General features: G+C 36.4%; 1 protein-coding gene across 1 annotated transcript in view; it reads left to right on the plus strand.

Annotated features, from left to right (window-relative positions):
* The first annotated feature begins 619 nt into the window (after positions 1–619).
* Positions 620–6,270, plus strand: part of LOC107590942 (protein GREB1-like) — a 30,307-nt gene continuing 24,656 nt past the window's right edge. The window contains exon 1 of the mRNA XM_016279902.1: positions 620–814. The gene's annotated coding sequence lies outside the window, so the exon portion shown is untranslated. The remainder of the gene's footprint in view (positions 815–6,270) is intronic.

Here is a 6,270-nt window from a genome sequence, read left to right on the forward strand (position 1 = left end):
ATTTTAATAAACAACTATATTGTAAAGTGGTAATGCTATAGTCTCAGTTATTCAAAGGAAACTATGGTTGGATTGGGAAAATATTAGGCTACTGTAGACTTGAAAAGAAAAGAAAAGAAAAGAAAAGAGCTCTAAACACAAATTGTGTTGTGACTGTCTTTGTCCAGCAGATGGCCATAAAGAGTTGATGAATGCACTTATGTTTGTATACGTGCTCTTTGTATAACAATCCATTGTCACGTCAATATTTCGATAATTGTGTCTGTTTATAAGGTTAATGAAAAACTCTGGGACCACTACATATGTTAAGTAAAAAATATATTGATATATTGTTATCTAAAAAAGACCAGAAAAGCGCAGCACAACTAAATTTCATAGTATTGTCACTCATTTTGTTTTTATTTGGACCATGGTTTTACTTCAGTAACAGTACTGACGCAACGCATTTGTGAACTGCGTATTTATTACTTATGATAAAAAGTAGAAACTTACCTGACAGTTTCTATATACTCTCAAAGCCTTTCCAAACCACGCTACTCAAGCGGTGAAGTTGGGCGATACCATCTCCACAGAGACATAAGAGATCATCACGGCAGAGGATGAAGGGGCGATTCCATCACAACAGGACGGAGGGGTGTCCCGTTCGCTGTAAGAAATCACCACACGGCCAGCAGCGTTTTCACAGCAGGGCTGACTGCTCGTGCTCAGCGGAGGCGAGGCAGCTGAATCGCGCATCTCGGAGATATGTACATGAACAGCCCGATCCCAGTCAATTTCCCCAGGAATATCTGAGTGCATTTCTAGTGAATTAAAGGTAAGATCGTGCTTGCATTTAGTGTCATTGCATGACCTGATCTATAGTATATTAAATATATAGGAAAGTCTGCTGTTTCCATCCTGATGTTCTCTGATCGCAGCACACCTCCTTGAAAACTATGACTATTTATTTTTAAAGGCTTTTCGATAAAAGCAATCTCTGTAACACAACTTTCATACTTACAACTAATGTAACTTTTTGATTGAGAAATGAAATAATTTAAAGTCAACATCTCGATCATTTAAATGAATACTTATGAAATGCAAAGAGAAAACAACTACATTGTTTTACCACTTTTGGTGTAATTAATAGGCACTGTATATGTTTTGAAGAGTTAATAGCCATACTATCATTGATCTGCAGTAGAGGATTTTATTAAATCTTTCATTCTGTTCATCATATTACATGCTGACAGTGCTAACCTGTTGCACACTAACCTTAGTTTAATTCCCTGTAGAGTTTCACTCTGTCCATAATGTGATTCAATTTATATCTGACAGCAGGGCTCTTTCTAAACTTTTTTTTTATTATCACTATTATTTAAATTATTTAATTTAGATTATTTAAATAAAAGCTTTTGTCTAACACAATTACAAATAGCTGCTGAAAGAATTGTGTATTTCTTTCTATTCTTATCCCATTTATAAGAAGCATACTCTATATTGTGAAAGAGTATGAAGGTTTAAATGTAAACTCTGATTTGTTGGGTTTCCCTCCATTTCAAACTAGACAAAACAAACATTTGATCTCTTCTCTCAAGGACAAACACTGCTGCTTGCTGCAGTGAGTTTCCTAAAAAATATGGCTGTAAAAGCACCACCTTTACAATACAATATTCAACCGATATAAATAAAAAAGTATAGTGCACTTCTTAAAAAACATTTAGACACTAGAACAATTTTTACAGCAATACTGAGCATTTTGCCTCATGTCATTGTGTGCATCTGCAAATAAATTAACTTTAATATCCAAGCGGCAAAAGGGTAACAATATTAATGAGGGAAATTCAACATTTATGGTGCCGTAAAATTTGAGAGCTGAAACTGCAAATCAAATGTGCTGCTTGCATTAGGAAAAAGTACTGTCACTCCCTCACATTTGTCTGATTAGTCTAACATATTGCATTTAAATTATTCTTTAGTAATGATGCCGTTGTATTGTGCTTTTAGCTTATTTTTTCAAGTAGAATATGTAGCATGTTTATATTAGTTAGCCTGGTTGTTGGTAGTTTTGCTTCATTTAATGTACAATTTTTAGTGTATTGTCATTAATATTTTACAGATAATTCTATGATATATGAAGCTTTCTTATACTCGATGGTAAACTGATTCAGTGTGATGTTGATCCTCTTTGTAGTTTTCCACAAAAGCCAACCAGATAACATGAGAAAGCATAAAAAACACGATGATTTTGTATGAATTTTATATGAAAATGCCATGAATGTCCACCCCTAATCTGTCAGGGGGGTGTAATCATACAAAAACATACCAATGAGATCTTACACTCCGCCACCATTTCTTAAAAGTTACGTATTACCATGAGAGTGTGTTTCAAAAGCCAAAAACCACTGAGACGAAAACAACCTCAGCCATTTGGACGGAGATAGCCTTTATTTCTCACAAGTCATGTCACAAGAAAACAAAAACCTTTTTCAGGCTCCAAAAGTCCAAACTATCTGTCAAACTGAAGTAGTAATTATAGAAATCGGTAACAAGAGCCTCAGGTGTTGATCTGAACAAAGGGCATCTTGAAACTCAGAACTGACCACTTACTTCAGCTGTCAAGAGATGACATATATCTGTTATTAAGACACTGGACAGCTATTTTTTGGCAGGAATATATTGTGTTTGGGCTCTGTGAAGCAATGTTCACAACATTCAGGGACAGAGTGGTATTTTCTGCACATATAGATGCAGTTGACTTTGTAGAACTGGTGGAAGTGTAATGATAACTTATTTAGGACAGGTGGTCTGTGAATGTGACACCTATTCCATCACTATGCTTTGAGATGTTAATGTTGCTTATCTTCATTTTTATTCACAAATATATGCTTCTTCCTGCTAAAAATGAACAAATTATTCCCACAGTAATCTTAAGATTGGACAAAAAGACCTGTCTGAATGCAACTGGCCATCCTTGAAATGTGATCTCTCGCAGGGGTGCAGAGGTCAAAGGCTAAAGGTGATGAGAAGAATGGAGCAGTGCTATCTGACTGCCCTTCTCAGCCTCTTTGTGTCCATTGAGCCTCTGGCTGGACCATGCCTGAGCACATCAAAGCACTGCCCAAACATTGTTTGCCAGCCCTGACCTTTGGCCTGTTGCTATGCAGCGGGCTTCACGTAGAAGTGTGTGTGTGTGTGTGTGTTTGTGTGTGTGTGTGTGTGTGTGTGTGTGTGTGTGTGTGTGTGCCAGTAGAGAGAGGCAGTGGGCAGAGGCGAAGCAGAGACCTGCTGTGTCACCCACTCCCTGCTCAACAATAACGTTCAATAAGTTTCCTCTCTCCATTTCCAGCTCTTCTACTGGTCATCTGCTTGGTTTTATTGTATGTGTGGAGCGTGGAATGACCCCAGCCCCCACTTACGCATACACCTCCCAAGGCTAAAAGTCTTTAAAGCCATCCACCCCCTTCTTCCATCCTCTTTAGAGAAGGAAAAAGTAGTGAAAGTAGCACTTTCTTTCTGTTTCAAATCTTCAGATGCCCATTTATAGAGAGAGTCTGTCCAAATGTCTGTAATGGGGTTTGCACCACAAATTTTTATGTGTATCTCTTCACCTAGTTGAACTGCAATTTTCTGAATAAGACTTTGTGATTGTTAAAAAGGGAAATTTTATAACTTTAAGAAAAAATTATAAATGGTAGGAATATTTTCTGCAAAATACCACAGTTAAAATATTAGATAAAATTATATATTATTTATACACTACCATTCAAAAGTTTGGTGTCAGTAATATTTTTTTTAATTAGCATTTGAAAGAAGTCCTTTATGCTCACCAAGGCTGCATTTATTTGATCAAAATAATATTGTGTACAGTAATAGTAATATTGTAGTAAAAACAGCAATATTGTGAGATATTATTACAAATTAAAATAACGGCTTTGTGTTTTAATATATTTTAAATTGTAATTTATTCCTGTGATGGCAAAGCTGAATTTTCCCTAGTCTTTAGTGTCGCATGATCCTTCAGAAATCATTCCAATATGCTGATTTGGTGCTCAAGAAACATTATCATTATTATCAATATTGAAAACAGTTGTGCTGCTTAATATTTATGTAAAACTGTGATAGTGTTTTCAGGATTCTTTGATGTATAGAAAGTTCAAAAGCATTTATTTTAAATAGAAATCTTTATCAAAAAGTCACTTTTTGATGTCCAGTGGTTGGCTTTTGTTAGGTCAGTAACCTTATTGGCATTTGGTGGGCCAATGTGACGTAAAATTGAGGGAACAAATGTGTCACAGTTGTGATATTTTCTAGCTAGTTCTTCCTTATTTGAAGTGTAGTGTGTGTAAAGAGTGTCAGAAAGATGTGTAGGTAAGTCAGACAGACAGACAGACAGAGAGAGAGATGGGATTGTCTGTAAGAGAGAAGGCCATAAACGGAGACACAATAGTTGGGTGATGTTATCCCGGGGTGGGAGTCCGGGAAAGATGAAAGACCTCATCACCTCCCTGTTAGGAAGCTCTGTCTGGGAGGATGGAGCTGTTGAACGTCCTCGCTGCTATCACGTCTTGCTCTTTTATCTCCTTGACTATCTGCAGAGCCTGTCTGCGTTAGCATTTGTTTAGTTAACTGCCTATTCTCCCCCTCAGCACAAAATGCTAATGTTTTTTGGTCATGGCAGGGCTCCTAACTAGCTCAAAATGCCCAAACAAATCAAAAAAGGTTGGCGTTTTGCCATGAGACCCCAGAGATTCTGGCTAGAAATATTATGAGAGTGCGTGAATTTCACTTTCTTGTTATAAAAGTTTTATTAGTGGTAATGGTTAATGTTTATATGACATGTTGCTGGTCTTCTTCATTGTTTTAACGTGTTAACGTGTTGTGAATTCCCAGTGTGTGGGACGAGTGTTGGGGCTGAGAGAAGGAACATATGGCAGAGAGCATTTAAAAGCGAGGGGATAATGTCCAAGGGGCTTTTTTTCTGCCCTAGAGCCTTTTTCATTAGTGGCTTCAGTGTGCTGCCATTCACACGGTTGGGTGTTCTATACCTACATATAAAATAAAAGCAGACGTTAAAGGAATAGTTCTTCCAAATTTGGAAATTCTGTCTTCACTCGTGCTGTTCCAAACCTGTAAGAATTTCTTTCTTTATTGGAACACAAAAACATATTGTGAAGACTTTGCTGGTTGTCCTTTTCCATGCAGTTGCAATGTATCGGGACCAAAGCCAACTAATCCAACTTATTATTTACTGATAAACTCTTCCTGCGAGCTGTTAACCATTGTGATTGAATCAAATCTGTGAACTGAGCTCATAGTGAATCACATTTACCATTGCTCTGCGAAATTTCACAGACAAAATCCAGTCGATTCTGTAGAAACTAGTGCTGTCAAACGATTAATCGCAATTAATCACATCCAAAATAAAAGGTTTTGTTTACGTAATATATGTGTGTGTGCTGTGTATATTTATCATGTATAGTCTATTTAAATACACACACATACATGTATATATTTCAGAAAAATATTTTATGGTTATATATTAAATATATTTATATACAATATAAATACAGTATATGCATGTAAATACATGTAAATATTTTCAAATATATACTGTGTGTGTATTTATATATACATAATAAATATACACAGTACACACACATATATTATGTAAACAAATTTTTTTTATTTTGGATGCGATTAATCGTTTGACAGCACACATTTGTGAGTTTTGCATATGGATGAAAAAGTTCCCCATGCAGATTTTGTTAGTAAGTTGGTCACACAAATTTTGCCTAGTTGACAAATAGCTGTTTAGTTTGAAAGTGACTTCTATTTGAGCAATGCTGTGTGACTACACCTTTAGTAGATTGTATAAATCATTAGCACCAACTGTCTCTATGATCTACTTTGGCTTAAAATGCTTCTGGGAAACGCATCCCAGATCAGTCTTTCAAACAAGTTTTGTGAACTGAATCAACTTAAAATAATAATGACGGCATATGTCTTGATTTTCCGTAACTTCTTCCAGTTTGTTCCTCACACAACGTTCTGATGAAAAGAGTAAATCTATAAAAGGCATTATTCATCCTGTGAGTGCAGCCTTTTCCAGTTTCTAACTTTGTTTATTGATAGAGGTAGGTCATTCTCGTTTGCTCTCTCACTCTCTCTCTCTCTCTTTGTTTATTGATAGAGGTAGGTCATTCTCGTTTGCTCTCTCTCTCTCTCTCTCTCTCTCTCTCTCTCTCTCTCTCTCTCTCTCTCTGGGGGCGGCCCCCCTCACATTAGATT

This window comes from Sinocyclocheilus grahami, unplaced genomic scaffold (assembly GCF_001515645.1).
Source record: "Sinocyclocheilus grahami isolate Dianchi unplaced genomic scaffold, SAMN03320097.WGS_v1.1 scaffold134.1, whole genome shotgun sequence".
NCBI lineage: Eukaryota > Metazoa > Chordata > Actinopteri > Cypriniformes > Cyprinidae > Sinocyclocheilus > Sinocyclocheilus grahami.